Consider the following 17,734-nt stretch of genomic DNA (forward strand, 5'->3'; position numbering starts at 1 on the left):
TATTATTCGTTCTTACTATGTCCTTCTAATTTTTAATTTATTTTGTTTTATTTTACTAGATTAATATGTTTTTTGGTACTTTTTTCCTTCTAGAAAAACATTGTTCAATAGAAATATAATGAGAGCCACATATGTAATTTAAAATTTCCTAGCAGCCACAGAGGCCATGACATTGGGGATCATCTTAGAATTCTGACTACCACACACATTAAAAAGGGTAAAGAAAAGTGAAATTAATTTTAACAATATATGTTATTTAATCCAAGCTAGTCAAAATATTATCATATCAATATATATTCAAAGTAAAAATTATGAAGAAAATAGTAAAAAAAATTTTTTTGTTGTATTGTCTTTGAATTCCGGTATGTATTTTATATGTATAGACCATCTCAATTTGCACTAGCCACATTTCAAGGGTTCAATAATCACATGTAGCTGACACACTTCTAGAGGTTTGAAAATCTCCATCAAAATTATATTCTAGGACACTAGCAAAAATGGTGAAAGACCTCCACAAATTCTCTCTTCCATAAAAGCAACAAGAACTTTGGCAAATAATCTCAGAATCGACTTTTTCAGAACTCCAGAAATTAACCAAAGACTTGCAGCAATCTGGGGAGCACTTATTCAAGAAAAACAGCTGAATCTTGATAAGAACAATGAGCTTTGTGTCACTTTAACTTGCCATGTTCCCATATCCCCTCCCCAGCACTGCAATGGCCTGGAAATCCAAGAGCCTGCAGGCAGTCCCAGTGAAAACCAGCAGGCTGGGAGCCACTGAGGAGTGGGGGGTGCAGAATGGGGTTGGAGCCCCTTCAAAGCCCCATTCTTAGAGAATTGTCATTATTTGACCTGTCTGATGGTTCCTTGGAAGACCCCATTTGCAAGGCTGTCTTTATTTGATCTGACTCATAGCTCATCTAGCACAAATAGCCTTTTCCCCAGGGGTGTGTGTTGAAAAGAATCAGAGGCAATTATTGAACATCACGGCTGCTTGCGGTGGCAGATAACAGTTGGGACAAACAATAGGCTAACCAAAAGACTTAAAGGAAAGCTGAAGAATGGATGTCCATAGGGGGCTTTGAAAATCTCCAACATTTCCCTGGGAATGCAGAAGGCCATGCAAATGTGTAGGACTCTGTTCCTGCGCAGGGCTGTTATGTGTGTTTAGGAAAGACCTGAGAAGTCCCTAGCTCTCCCCACTGGCTAAGATGGAGCTGTAAGGTGTTTGGCTAAAGGTTGAATGTGTCTCCTAAAACACACACAGAACATCTTGGCAATGACTGGGAGCCTTATTGGTTCCAATCATCTAAGGAATCATCTCTGTTGAAGTGGTCTGTTGAAACTGACCACTAAGGTAACCGATAAGAGACTTCAGTGGCCTCATATAATAAGGAATATACATTTTACAGAATTAGTGCAGAAAATCCAATAAACAAACAAACACAAAACAAACCACAAACCTGGGATGAGATCTGATTTCCAGAGTTGCTACATTATATTATTCCAAATTTCCAGTCTTCAACAAAAAATTGAGACATGCAAAGAAATAAGAAAGAAACAAGAAAGTAGGTCCCATACACCAGAAAAAAATAGTCCTTAAAAATAGTCTCTGAGGAGACACAAAAATTGAACTTCTTATACAAAGTATATCAGCTATGTTAAATATGTTTAAGAAAAACAAAACTAAAGGGAACCATGACTAAAGTACTGTCAGAAAAAAGTCTTGTATATATAAAATCTTAAGGAACTCACAAAAAAAGAAAAGATCAATATAAAAAAAATCAATTATATTTCTATACACTAGCAATAAACAATCCAAAAATGAAATTAAGGAAATAATTCCAAGGACACCTGGGTTGTTTGGTCGGTTAAGCATCTGCATTCAGCTCAGGTCATGATCTCAGGGTCCTGGGATAGCCTGTGTTGGGCTCCTTGCTCAGTGGGGAGTCTGCTTGTCCCTCCCCGCTCTGTCCCTCCCAGCCCCCACTTGCACACGCCCTCTCTCTCTCTGTTTCAAATAAATAAACAAAAACTTTTAAAAAAGAAAATAATTCCATGTACAACAGCATCCATAAAATACTTAGGAATAAATTTAACAAAAAAAGGACAAGGCTCTCATGCTGAAAACTCTACTACATTGGTGGAAGAAACTAATAGTAGACCTACACAAACAGGAAGACATCCTGTGTTGTGGGTCAGAGAAAGGCAATACTGCCTAAATTGAATTTCAGGTTCAACACAATCCCTGTGAAAATTCAAGCTGCTGTTCTTTGCAGAAATTGACAAGTTGGTACTAAAATTCATAAGAAATGCAAGGGATCAGTAATAGCCAAAACAATTTTGAAAAAAAAAGGTAATAAGTTTGAGAATTCACATTTCCCAATTTCAAAACCTAAGCTGTGTAATCAAGATTGTGTGGTGCTGGCATAAGGATAGATATAAGCAATGGAACAGAACTGAGAATCCCAGGATAAACCCATACATTTATGGACATACATTTATTTTCAACAAGACTGTGAAGACAATCCAATGGGGAAAAGTAATCTTTTCAACAAATGGTGCTGGAACAACTGGATATCCATATGTGTAAAAAAGGAAAGTGGACCCCCCTACCTCACACCACATTTAAAATTTAACTCACAATGGATCAAAGACCTAAATGTAAGAACTAAAGACTATGAAACTCTTAGCGGAAAACATAGGTATGAGAGAATATCATACTGCATATTGCTAGCTCAGGAAAAGATCAAAATTAGAAATCTGAAGTATGGTTTTTATTGGATGCATATTGCTTTCATACCATCTTTACGAAGTCAAACCTTTGTAAGTTGGGGACGATCTGTACACTATCAAGAAAGTGAGAAGAGCCATAGAATGGGAGAAAATATTTGCAGACCATTTATTTGATAAAGATATAGTATCCAGAAAATATAAAGAACCATCAGAATTCAACAATAAAAAGACAAATAATCCAATTTAAGAATGGGCAAAGAATTGAATAGACATTTTTCCAATGAAGATATGCAAATGGCTTACAAGCACATGAAAATATGCTCAATGTCATTAGTCATCAGGGAAATGCAAATCAAAACCACAATGAAATACTACTTTACATCCACTAGGATGGGTATAACCTAAGACAAACAACAAGAAGTGTTGACAGGGATGTGGAAAAACTGACCCTTTGTACATTACTGATCGGAATATAAAATTATACAGTTGCTCTAGAAAAGAGTTTGACAGTCCCTCAAAAAGTTAAACACAGAGTATCTGTATGACCCAGAAATTTCTCTCCCAGGTACATACCCAAGAAATGATAACATATGTTCTCACAAAACCTTGTACATGAATGTTCACAGCAGCATTATTTATAGTATCCAGAAAGTGAAAACAACCCAAATGTCTATCAATGGATGAACTGATAAACAAAATGTGGTATATCCATATAATGGAATATTACTCTGCTGTTGAAAGGAGTGAAGTACTGATTTATGATATGACATGGATGAACCTTAAAAACATCATGCTCAACGAAAGAGGTCAGATATTAAAGACCACAAATTGTTTGATTCCATTAGTGTGATATGTTCAGAATAGGCAAATCTGTAGAGATAGAAAGTACATTTCGAAGTACATTGTGGTTGTCAAGGCTTGGGGTGGGGGAGGGGGAAATGGGGCATGATTGTTAATGGATATGTAGGTTCTTTTGTTGTGATGGTTGCACGACTTTATGCATATATTAAAATATAATACATTGTACACTTTAAGAAGAGGAATTTTATGGTTTGTAAATTATATCTCAATTTAAAAAACAAAAAAGGAGTTTTTGAAAAGAGATGGAAGAAAAAAATTCATTCCATTAGATATTCTTAAATTTTTAACAAACCTATTTTAACCTACATTTATCTATCAACATCAAGAATGGAATAGCATTTATAACTCCCCTACTTCTCTTATGTGGCTTCTATGACACCTCACGATCCCAGTGTTCTCTTATCTCTAAGAGACTCCCTCTCATTCTCTTTTGCTTGATTCCTCTCTTCTTCCTGACTCTTACTTATTGGAGTGCCCCAAGATGGAGTCCTCAGGTCTCTTCTGTCTTCATTTACCTCATACCTTAGGTGATCTCATCAGTCCCATGTCTTTACACATCATCTTTCCCAGATAATTCTCAAACTTGTATCTCCAATCCTGACCTCTAAACTCCACTCGCCAATTTGACCTCCACTTTTATGTCCAATAGGCATGTCAAATCTAACATGTCCAAAATTAAACTCTTAATTCTTTCCCCAGATTTGGTCTTCCTCTGGTATTCTCTTCTATGAATGGCACCTTATTAGCCCTCTTAGGTCAAAAATGTTTGAATCAAACTTGAATCCCCTCTTTCTCTCATACATCCCAAATTCAATCCAATAGCAAATTCTGTTGGTTCTATATTCAAAGTAAACCTTCAGTCCCTCTACTTATATCATCCTGGTCCAAAGCAACATCGCATTTCTCCTGGATTATCACAATAGATCCTTTTTGTTTTTTAAAGATTTATTTATTTATTTATTTGAGAGAGAGAGCAGGATGGGGAGGAGCAGAGGGAGAGGGAGACAGAAACCTAAGCAGACTCCTCGCTCAGTGCAGAGCCCGATGTGGGGCTCAATCCCATGACCCTGAGATCAGGACCAGAGCTGAAACAAGCAGTTGGACACTTAACCGACTGTGCCACCCAGGTGCCCCATATCACAATAGATTCTTAACTGTCTTGATTCTTTTCCTTTTGTCTTCCTACGATCTTATCTCTAAACCAAAGACAGAGTTATTTTTTCTATTGTTTCTCATCACACTAGAATATAATCCAAAGTCCTTCCCATGGTCTATAGACCTTAGGTGATCTGATTTCTTGGCACCTCTGCCCCTCTACCTCCCACTGTTCTTCCATTCACTTGACTCCAGCTGCACTTGCCTCCTATTGTTTCTTGAGTTTCCCAAGACTGCTTCTGCATTTTTGGTGCTTGGAAAACTTGCCCCACACATCCTCATGGCAGCCTTCCTCACCTCATTTGGTCTTTGCTCCAGTATCTCCTCAGAGATGCCCTCCCTGACCACCACCATCAATAAGAGTAGCTTCTTCCATTCACTCTTCACCCTACATTGTCTTTCTTCATAGCACATATATGTTTGTTGACTTTGTGCTCGCAAGAGTGCAGATATGATAAGGATAGGTACTTCATTTTATTTACTTCTGTATCTATAGCACCTAGAATAATTCAATAGATGGTTTCATTGTTTACCATCAAAGTAAAAAGATGGGTAAGAGCAGTGTCTGTGTAGTTAATCTCATGGGTTCAAAGATCAGCTTTGCCACCCTTCTGACTGTACAACCTTGGGCAAGTTATTCTTATGTCTTGATCTCTTCATCTGTATAATGGGGATAATAATAATTCATACCTGTGATGATATTGAGAAAATTAAATGAGATGTTATATGTAAAGTTGTTTAGAATAGTACTGGAATCAGAGTAAGTCTTTTAATAAAATTTGGCTCTTATTATTATTACACACAAGGCTTTTTTTTTTTTTTTGATGTCTTTATTTGGATTCTTCTTTGTTATTTGATATAGCCTTAAGTAATTTTCTCAGAAACAGTAAGGGGATGTGATTGCTCTATTTTCCTGCATTCCAAAAGTCTCTTGACCCATATTAAGTACTCGATAAATATTACCTATTAAATTTAGCATATGCAAAATCTTCCCTTTCTTGTCATCCTTATTCTGATCTCTTTTCCCTAGATTAGACAACTTCTTCAAAAAGAATATGGGGTGGTGTATAATTTGAACCTTTGTATGTCCAAACCTGTCTTCTTTTTATGTTCATACATGAATCTTAGTTTGGCTGGGAACAGAGTTCTAGAATTCCATCAGTGTTGTTTCACTCTTCCAACATTTGAAAACTGCAGATGAGAGTTTCAATGTTAGTCTTCAATAAGTAGTCTTTTGTTTTGGTTTGGAAGTGTGCAGGATTTTCATCTTCATCTTAGTGACAACATAGATGGAACTGAAGGACACTCTGCTAAGTGAAATAAGCCAGACACAGAAAGACAAATACTGTCTGGTCTCACTTACATGTGGAGTTTTTTAAAAGTCAAATTCACAGAGAGAGTAGAATGGTGATTGACAGGAGCTGGGAGGTGGGGAAAACGGGAGATGTTGGCCAAAGGGTACAAAATTTCAGTTATAAGATGAATAAGTCCCGGGGATCTAATGTACAGCATGGTGACTGTATGGTTAACAACAGCTAATACAGTTAATAATACTGTACTGTTACAGCTGAAATGTGCTGAGAGAGTAGATCTTAAGTGTTCTCACCAAAAACAAGCAAACCAGAAAAGGTAACTGTGAGGTAGTGGATGTGATAATTAGCTTGATTGTGGTAATCGGTTCACAATGTATACATATATCAAATCATCATGTTATGTACCGTAAATATACATGAGTTTTACTTGTTAATTGTATCTCAATAAATGGGAAAATGAAAGAAATCTCGTCATGGCAGGTTTAGTTGACTGCTTTCTTTAATATTCTTGCCTTGTATTTGGAGGGTTCTTTTTTTTTAAGATTTTATTTATTTATTTGTCAGAGAGAGAGAGTTTGAGCACAAGCAGAGGGAGTGGCAGGCAGAGGGAGAAGCAGGCTCCCCTCTGAGCAAGGAGCCCAATGTGGGACTCGATCCCAGGACCCTGGAATCTTGACCTGAGCTGAAGGCAGAAGCTTAATGAACTGAGCTACCCAGGTGTCCCTTGGTGGGTCCTTTTGATGGAAAGATCCAAGTCTTTCTTTAGCTTTGGGAAGTTTTTTGTTTTGTTTTGTTTTGATTATGGGTTCTCCTCCAAGTGAATTATTATCCATTGGAACTCATATAAGTGGCTGACTCTCGTAGATTTCTGCTCATATTTCATATCTTAGTCTTAAAATGTCCATTTCTTTGTTTTCATTTTTGGAGAATTTTTTTTTAGTTATGCATACATTGAGTTTCTTTTTGCTATTCAGCATCCCCATTAAAGTTATTTTGATGTACTTTTTTTTTTAACTTCCAAATATCTTCTCCATTTTCACAGTAGTTTGCTTTATGGATGTAAAATTTTCACAAATATCAATGAAGATTGCTATAGACTGAATGTGTATGTCACCCCATGATTCATATGTTGAAACTTAATCCCCAATGTGATGATATTTGCAGGTGGGGCCTTTGGAGCATGATTCGATCATGAGGGTGGAGCCCCTGTGAATAGGATTAGTGTTCTTGTAAAAGAGACCCCAGAGAACTTTTTACCATGGACAATTCAGCAAGAAGTCAGCCTTCAATGAACCAGGGAGAGTACCCTCCTCAGACACTGAATCTGTTGGCACCTTGATCTTGGACTTCCCAAGAATTGTCAGAAATAATTCCTGTTGTTTATAAGCCACCCAATCTATGGTATTTTTGTTATAGGAGCCTGAACAGACTAAGACAAGGATGAAAACTAGAATTTCTTGTAAAGTTCTCATGTTCTCTGTAGTATTCACAATGTCTTCGTGTTCTTTCTTCTCTGATGGCTCTCCAAACGGGTTTACCTGTCCTATTGCACTAGGATAATGCACTGTGGAATTGTGTAGTGACTCCTGGAGCTGTCTTTCCATTTAATCCACATTGACTCATATCTGGATAATATTAATCAGAATTTGTAATAAAAGGTTGGGGCTATTCTTAGTTCCAGTTAGAAGTAGCTCTCTTCCTTATTTTAGTTTTATTTTGCTTATTTGCTTCTCTACATTTTCAAATGAATTGTAACTTCATTGTTTAACTTTTACTATGCAAGTGTATTAAGTTCAGACTAATTTTTATGAAAATAGAGATGACAGTGGAGCCTGGTGTAGAAGAGCGATGCCCTTCTCTTATTATTCAAGAGTTGGCGTATGAACAGTTTCAGTTGTGCTTTTATTTTTCCTATCCTTAGTATGCTATCTTACTGTTTTATCACTAAAAGTTTTTCTTAAATTCCTTTTGTGACATTTCTGTAGTATTGAGTTTATAAGACTAGAGGATTAGTCTCTCAATCAATATTTTTTTTAAACTGAGCCCTTCTGTATAATTATCACCATCTGAGTGCTATGGGAAATTTGAAAATGTCTTTGTTCTGAACTTCAGAACAGACAGTTTGATTAGAGGGCACAAAACAATAAAACAGAAGAAGTGTATGATTAGGAACAAATTGGAGATAAAAATTAGAGATTAGAGATAAAAATATATAAATGTCCAGAGAAGAAAGAAATTAGTCCAGGATGAGACACTAATCAAATTCTACATGGAGACCGTGAAACTTACATGGAGTTTTAATGGCTGAGCATCATTTGAAAACGCAAAGAAGGGAAGTCTGGTTTTCCAGATGAGGGGAACAACAAAGGAAATGGTGTTTGTGTGACAGTAAACATCCAGGCTTGATTATATTTCAAGTAGACCACAGAATCAGAAATTAATCGCTGCAGATCCCATAGGCATCAAAAAGAGGAGATTTTTAAAAAGTTTTTATTTATTTATTTGAGAGAGAGATTGAGCACAAGCAGGGGAAGGGATAGAGGGAGAGGGAGAAGCAGACTTCCCCACTGAGCAGGGAACCTGACACGGCAGGGCAAGAGAGGATTGATTTTTTTAAGAGGAGATTTTGAAACTTTATGTCAAAAACAAAATGGGAAATTCCTAAAAAGTTCCACATATCAAAATGGACTCAAGAAAGACATATTACCTGAATAACTATTAGAGAAATTGAATTATTATTTAAAACCTCCTCTCAAGGAAAACTCTAGACCCTGAAGTCTTTGATGGTGAATTCACACAAACATTTAGAGAACAACACCAATCTTACACAAATGGTCTCAGAAAATAGAAAAAGGAAAAATAATCCCAAACTTGTTATGTGAGGAAACATACATAACCTTGATGCCAAAACCTGACAAGGACATTACAAGGAAGGAAAATTCAAGTCAATCATACTCCAGAACCCAGAAGCAAAAATCCCAAACACTGGCCAACCAAATTCAGCATTATGTAGAAGATAATTTTATGACCAAATTAAATTAGCTCCAAGAACATTTGAAAATAAGTCAGTGTAAATTACCACATGAACAAATAAAACTATGATTATCCCAGAGATGCAGAAAACTCTTTTGATAAATTTTGTCATCCATTTAAAGAGTACACTTATCATGATGAGCACTAAGTAGTGTACAGAAGTGTTGAATCACTATATAGTACACTTGAAACTAATATAATGCTAATGGTAATTCCAGTATAGGAATTAAAATAAAAAACTTAATAAAGTGTTACCATCCATACAAAAATATTCTTAGAAAATTGGGAATGGAAGAGAACTTCCTCAATCTGGTGAAATTTATCTAGAAAAAAAAACTATAGCAAATATATTTATTGGTGAAATGTTGAAAGATTTCCCTTTGAAAGTGGGAATAAGACAAAAATGTCCACTTTTACTCCTATTTAACATTGTACTGGAGCTCCTAGCCAATGAAGAAAAGCAAGACATGGAAATAAAAGATATACTAATTGGAAAGAAAAATATAACACTCTCATTATTCATAAATGATATCATACTATGTGTAAAAATATCCAAAAGAACCTACAAATATAGAAATGCAAAGGACCAAGAATAGCAATGCACTCTTTTTAAATTAAATTAAATTTTTAAAAATTTTAATTCCAGTGTAGTTAACAGTGTTATATTAGTTTCAGGTACACCTGAACACTTCTGTATATTACTCAGTGCTCATCAAGATAAGTGTACTCTTCATGCACCCCAATGTTTATAGCAGCAATGTCCACAACAGCCAAACTATGGAAAGAGCCAAGATGTCCATCAGCAGATGAATGGATAAAGAAGATGTGGTATATATATATATACAATGGAATATTATGCAGCCATCAGAAAAATGAAATCTTGCCATTTGCAATGACATGGCTTGGAACTAGAGGGTATTATGCTAAGCGAAATAAGTCAATCAGAGAAAGACAAGTATCATAATCTCACTGATATGAGGAATTTGAGAAACAAGACAGGACCATAGGGGAAGGGAGGGAAAAATAAAACAAGACAAAACCAGAGAGGGAGACAAACCATAAGAGAGTCGTAATCTCAGGAAACAAACTGAGGGTTGCTAGAGTGGAGGGGGGTGGGAGGGATGGGGTGGCTGGGTGATGGACATTGGGGAGGGTATGTGCTATGGTGAGCGCTGTGAATTGTGTAAGACTGATGAATCACAGACCTGTACCCCTGAAACAAATAATACATTATAAGTTAATTAAAAAAATTAAAAAAAAAAAAAGATAAGTGTACTCTTAATCCCCTTCACCGATTTTACCCATCTCCCTACCTACTTCCCCTCTGGTGACCATCAGTTTGTTTTATATAGTTAAGAGTCTGTTTTTTGGTTTGTCTCTTTTCTTTCCTTTGCTCATTTGTTTTGTTTCCTAAATTCCACATATGAGTGAAATCATATGGTATTTGTCTCTCTCTGACTTTTTTCACTTATCACTATACTCTCTACATCCATCCATGTTGTTGCAAATGGCAAGATTTCATTTTTTATGACTGAATAATGTTCGTGTGTGTGTGTGTGTGTGTGTGTGTGTGTGTATCACATCTTCTTTATCCATTCGTCTATCGATGGACACTTGGGCAATTTCCATAATTTGGCTATGGTAAATAATGCTGCAATAAACATAGGGGTGCATACATCCTTTCGAATTAGTGTTTTCATATTCTTTGGGTAAATATCCAGGAGTGTGATTACTGGATCATACGGTAGTTCTATTTTTAATTTTTTCAGGAACCTCCATACCATCTTCCACAGAGGCTGCACCAGTTTGCATTCCCACCAACAGTGCACGAGTGATCCTTTTTCTCCACGTCTCACCAACACTTGTTGTTTCTTGCTGTTTTGATTTTAGTCATTCTGACATGTGTGAAGGGATATCTCATTGTGGTTTTGACTTGCATTTCCCTGATGATGAGTGATGTTGAGCATCTTTTTATGTGTCTGTTGCCCATCTGCATATCTTCTTTGGAGAAATGTCTATTCATATCTTCTGCCCGTTTTTTAACTAATTTTTTTTGGTGTTGAGTTTTATAAGTTCCTTATATATTTTGGATACTAACCCTTTATCAGATATGCCATTTGCAAATATCTTCTCTCATTCAGTAGGTTGTCTTTTAGTTTTGTTGGTCATTTCCTTTGCTGTGCAGAGCTCTTTATTTTGATATAGTCCCAATAGTTTATTTTTGCTTTTGTTTCCCTTGCCTCAGGAGACATATCTAGAAAAATGTCGTGACTGATGTCAGAGACATTACTGCCTGCGTTCTCTTCTAGGATTTTTATGGTTTCAAGTCTCATCTCTAGGTCCTTAATTCATTTTGAGTTTGTGTATGGTGTAAGAAAGTGGTCCAGTTTCATTCTTCTGCATGTTGTGGTCCAGTTTTCCCAACACCATTTGTTGAAGAGACTGTCTTTTTCCCATTGCATATTTTTGTCTCCTTTGTCATAGATTAATTGACCATATAATCATGGATTTATTTCTGGGCTTCCTATTCTGTTCTATTGATCTATGTGTCTATTTTTGTGTCAGTATAATACTGTTTTGATTACAACAACTCTGTAATATAAATTGAAATCTGGAATTGTGATACCTCCAGCTTTGTTTTTCTTTTTCAAGATTGCTTTGGCTATTCAGGGTCTTTTGTGGTCTGTACAAATTTTAGGATTGTTTATTCCAGTTCTGTGAAAAATGCTGTTGGTATTTTCATAGGGATTGCTTTAAATCTGTAGATTGGTTTGGGTAGTATGGACATTCTAACAAAATTTATTCTTCTAGCAAAGCACTCTTAAGAAGAACAGTAACACAGAAGTATTTGCTCTACTGGATGCTGAGTTATTATAAAACCAACTAATTAATTACAAAAAACAGGATGATTAAATATACCAAGATACATGTAAATTATGGCATGTCGAGATGCTGAATAGCAGTTTTAAAAAATAAAATAGATTTATACATAGTGACACTGGGGAGTTTTTGAAGACATTGTTACCTTTGAGAAAACTAAACAATTCCCAGGATGATGTACACAATGTGATACATTTATATCAAAACAAAATAATACCATATATTTTTCCATATGCAGTCGTATATGTGTAGACTTACAAAGAAATAATTTCAGAAGTATCTGTACAAATCTAAAAACAGGGGTTACCTCTAGGGAGAGGACTGGGTGCCATTGAGAGAGCCTACAGGTATGATTTTGTATAACTAAAACAAACAAAAAAGAAGAAAGGAAGGAAGGAAGGGAGTGTGGGAGGGAGGGGCAGAGAGAGGACCAAGCTGAGAATTTGGAGCTAAGCCACCCAAGATCTCAATGGAGATGGTCTAGAGCAGCTTCACCAGGAATATTTCCTAGACATTTCTTTCCTACTTCCACTGTTCCACTAAGTCTCAAGAATTAGTTCCTTCCTTCCTTCCTTCTCTCCCTCCTTCCTTCCTTCCTTCTTCCATCAACAAACATGTATATTATTATGTTCCCTGAGGTAGACCTGTTTGGAGTTTTCATGCTTCCGTCCAGCTGTTGAGTAGACAACCATTTGATTATAGCGTGAAAATCTCACCCCGTCAACATTCAAACGCTTCACCATTAACATATGACAGGTAGATCATGTTTATAAGAACTGTGTGCATTTCTAATTACATAATCTAAGAATTGTATGTGTTCTTATTTATTCAGTTCATCAAATCTTTACATTTCTTAAAAATATAACAATGGCCAAGCAGCTTCTAAGAACTCTGGGAAACAGTAGGAGAAATGTTGGTGAAATACTAAGGAATCAAATAAATGTAATGATGGAAACCCCGAGGAGACAGGCAAGGAACAGGAGAAAGAGAGAAACACAATCACATCCAGATATGAATGACTTCTGAGCGTGACAGTCACGGAAGAACTTGATACAGGACACGTGTGTGATTCCTGCGAACTGCAGGAAACACGGCATGGTCTTATACATTCCATCAGGCACAAATGGGCTCTTCACGTCCAGGAGATGGCTATGTAAACTCGCCTTGAGAGTGTCCTTAAAACACAGGGCACGTGGTAGGATCTGCTTCCAGAAACATGAAGTCAGAAGCCTTTATCTTTCCATGCAACAGCCTCCTGGGTGATCCCCCTGCTACCTGTCCTGGCTCTGTGATCCATTCTCCACCTGCTCCTTTCAGGGTGTAACTTAGGTCACCCCTCTCCCTGGCTTAACACCCTGCAAGAAGGACAATTTCTATGAAATGTCAGCGCTGTGTCCATATTTTCTCATGTGATCTTCCAAGCATACTGATGCTGGAGCTGGTTTTATGATTCCCAGCTCCCACATGAGGAAGTTGAGATAAAGAGAGTCCTTCCAAAACAGACTCGCTAACATGGAAGGTCCCTCTGCTGTCTCCACGAATGCTCTTCTCCATTATTCTTGTGTTTTCTCCATGGCATGTATCACTTTCTGAGATTTCTAATTGCCTATGTGTTTATAGTCTACCTCTCCCCACCAGAATGCAAGCTCCACGAGGAGAGGGATTTTGTCTAACTTTTTCACTGCCATATCCTCAGTGCTAACATGATGCCTGGTGCATAGTAGGCACTCAACAATAATTTGTTCAATAGGCACTGAACAGATTAACTTAATGCTACTGTCTTGAAGGTTTCTTAAATGTTGCATCCAAAGTAACCAAGATAGTTATCTGAAGTTATTATGAATTATATAAATAAATGCATTAAATATGATACTAACTCAACAACAAGAATGATGTGTTATTTTTATATAGTTCATTTACCAAATGCTGACTATGTACCACACATGGTTGGGCATGGGTGATAAAAATTATTCTTATCTTAAGGAACATGTGTGTTTGTGTGTGTGTGTGTGAAAGAGAATACAGGCCAGTAAATTATGTCACCACACCGTGTAGTAAATACAATTACAGAGGTAAACACAGGTGCTGGGGCATAGAGGAAGGGCAGGTCAATCCAGAGGGGTTGGAGGGGGAGGTGTTAGTGAAATCTTTCAAGAGGAGCTGAAAGCACAGCTGAGTTAGGGAGAATGTAATTATGCAAAGAAATGGGGAAGCCTATACAAGTCTGGGAAGCAACTAATCAAAAGCAGGGAGGTGTTATGCTTTTGGGGAACTACAAGGTCATGGGTAGGACTATATGGTGCAAGGCAGGGATGCATTGAGAGATTAAACTGGACATGAACGGAAGGGCCATTCTCAGATGACCTTGAATTTCATTGGATATTATATCGCTATGTCTGTTCTCTTTCTCAGTGTATACCTACTGCTAGCCCAGTGCCTGTCAGATGGTAGGACCTCGGTAAGTATGTGCTGAACGAGTAAATGAATGAATGGATTTGGAACGTCACCCTGGAGCATCTCTTGCTCCAGGAACCAGTTAGAGTTTGAAATAGGGAAGTGACCTGATTAGATTAACATTTGAGAAGGACCACTTTGGGAGCCAGAGAGTTAAAGAAAGAAGACTCAGGTCAGTGAGGAGTGATTGTGGGAGTGAATTTGAGGACCCTGGAGGGAGGAGGGTCAGAAGGAAAGAATGGATTTGAGAACTACTTGGTGACTGATTGGATGGGAGGAAAGAAGTAAGGGCAAGTCTAGGAGGGTTGCATTTCTGGCATAAGACCTAGGTTTTGGTGGTACCACTCACAGGACGAGGGACTGGAGCAGGTGCAACCCAAAGGGGAGATACTGGGTTCGGCTGGACTGCTGGCTCTGAGCTGCATTTGGAATTCCAGGCTGGAATGGGGGCCTGGAGCCCAGCAGAGAGGTCTGGGCTGGAAGAAGATACAGATGCCAGCAATCGTGCATGGAACCCAACAGTATGAGGAGAGAGTGCGGGGAGGGAGCCCTCGAGGGCGGGAGCTGTGGTGGTCCTGAAGGCATGTGAAAGCAGAGAAATGACCCAAACAAAGCTTGCTAGCAGGTGATGGTGGAGCCAGAATTATGGTTTGAAGGAACCAGTGTGAGATATACAAGTACCTTGCCCCTGAACACAATTGAAACATGAAAGAATGCCCAGTAAGATCGCAAGTTGGAAGGATAAAATCCAGGATTGCATGAGGTGGGAGGAATGGGCTGAGGCAAGCAGCCTGGAACCAAGCAGGGAGCGGGAGTTGGAAATCCCTTTTTACAGGATGCCCTAAGTGAGGTGCAGGGCAAGGTGGCCTCCAGGGACTGTGGGGGCGGGGCAGTTTCCTTCTTTCAGTAACTTTCTATGCCACCTGCCAGGTAATTAGAGCTTCTCCTTTAAATGTGATGCCCCTGGGATCCTGGCCTTCACCTGTCTGTCCTTCTCCTATAATTCACTGCTATATGGCCCTTGAGCAATCAGCTGTTTGGGGTGGCGCAGCTCGGGGAGGGCTGGGTACACAATATCCACACGCGGGCAATTACACATCTACTCATTACATTCTTTGGCACAGATTTTCACATACATCAGGTATTTCCAGTCATCCCCAGTTTCTCTTCCTAGATCCTCTGACCTCTCAACCTAGCCCCTGGGGAAGTTTTGTTCCAGTTTCCTGGGTACTGAGAGAAGAGGATCCTTGCTGTTTAGACCTCAGTTTCCCCTCATTCTGATCCTTTATCCCGATTCTAACCTGAGGCCTGCTCCACATTGCTGGTGTGCCCTTTGGAAAAACAGCAGCAATAGACCTAAGGAACCATACGTGATTCAAGACTTCCTCTTTCAGGATGCCAACCAAAGGAAGCATTCCTAAATGCAGAAAAATCCGATGCATAAAGATGTTTGTCTTAGAATTAGTTATAAGAATGAAGAGTGCAAAAGTGTGAACTGGAATGTCCAAAAGGGGATGATTAAGTGGACCACAGCATTTCCTTGGGTAGAATGTAATGCAACAGTTAATACTAGTTACAAAGGTCAGTTAAGAACATGGAAATGCTACTGATTAGGTACCAAGGAAAAAATAGAATACAAAATTATATATACAGTATGATTAAAACTATGTAAATAAAAATGCACATAGGAAGTTTAGAAACAAACCTCTAAAATGTCAACAGTGGCTGTGTTTGGATTGTGGGATTTGGGGCATTTTTTTTTCCTATTTCCCAAATTTTCTGTAATGAGATTATATTGATCTTACAGTGGAAAAAATGCACATAATAAAAAATGACCTTTTAGGACCCTGAAACCTAATTTGACAGTTCCCTTCTTTTCTCAGGCTTTCAAGGATGAGGCTCTTCTGGTCCTCCCTCTGACCTGCTCTGTCCTCTGTGGCCTGGGCTCTGTCTACTGATCTGGGGAAGCTCACAGAAGCAGGCCAGAGCCTCCACCAGGAACCAGACCCTCTTCCTGGGGTGGGGCAGGCAGGGCTCTGTCCTGGGGTGTTGCCATTTACAATGTACAAAAACTATTAAATACGGTTTTAAAGCTTAGCACACAATGAGCAGGGGAAGCTAACAGAAAGTTCTTGAGGCCCATTCCCACAGCCTGTCCTTGACACTAGTCATGAAGGCCTGGAGGTAGGCTCAGGAGGGTGGGGCCTCCTATAGGGCCCCTCTGGCTGAGTGCCCAGCCCTGGCCCGCCAAGAGTGAACTTCCAGGCCATGGGGAAATAACACCATTAAAGATAGGGGAAACCTGCCAGATCACTGGCCCAGGGAGGCACACGAGCCATGGCGGGGTGACCTTCCTTTCTGACGGAGCTCAGGGGCCAGTCTCTGGCACCCCAGAGGTGTTCCAACAAGAGCAGGGGGAGGAAAGGGAGGGAGCATGGGGTGGCATAGTAAAACAGGGCTTTGGCTGTAGGAACAGGATAGCCAGTGTGGGTTACAGCTGACTCTCCGCAGGATGAATGCTTAGGGGAAAAACCCCAATTGTGTTGCAATACTATTGTTTTGCACGGCTGTGGCTCCAGGTGTGGAGAAGGCCACCTTTTCCCACCCTATGCTAAGATGGAAAGGCCAACATCCCTATCTTAAGGTCAAGCTGTCTTCAAATTCTCCCTAGAATGTGTATGTTTCAGGTGCCCTGAGGGGAATGATGCTGAATGGATCCCAAGGGGTAAGTGATAGGGGGTCAGAAATGGGAGACACTCATGTCCCAAATGGAACCCATGGGCCCAAGTCCGAGGCTCCTCAAGCCCTCCAGGTCAGGCCCCTTTTCCCTTGACTCTCCCTCCCTAGGGGCTCACCCCAGCCAAAGGCTTCAGGTCCCACCCATGCAGGGACTCACAGGTTGATATTCATAGCCCACCCTCTAGACAAAATCCTTACCTTGTCCTGCTAACAAATAGTCATTGAGCACCCTCCATGTGTCAAGCCAGGATCCAATAGTAATTCGACCAAGGGCGCTTGCATTCTGATGTCTCAAAGGTACCTCACACCCATCATGTGCTGAAGGCTGACACTTACGGAGCCAGGCATGGTTTTAGACACTTGACGGGTATAGCACATCTTGTGAGATATTGTGGTTTCAGTTCCAGACCATCACAATAAAGTGAATATTGCAGTAAGGCAAGTCAATGCATTGTTTGGTTTTCCAGTGCATACAAAAGTCATGTTTATATGACATGGTGGTCTATTAAGCGTGCAATAGCAGTATGTCTTTTTTTTTTTTTTTTTTTTTTTTTTTTTTTTTA

Source organism: Phoca vitulina, unplaced genomic scaffold (genome assembly GCF_004348235.1).
Source record: "Phoca vitulina isolate PV1807 unplaced genomic scaffold, GSC_HSeal_1.0 scaffold95, whole genome shotgun sequence".
Classification (NCBI taxonomy): domain Eukaryota; kingdom Metazoa; phylum Chordata; class Mammalia; order Carnivora; family Phocidae; genus Phoca; species Phoca vitulina.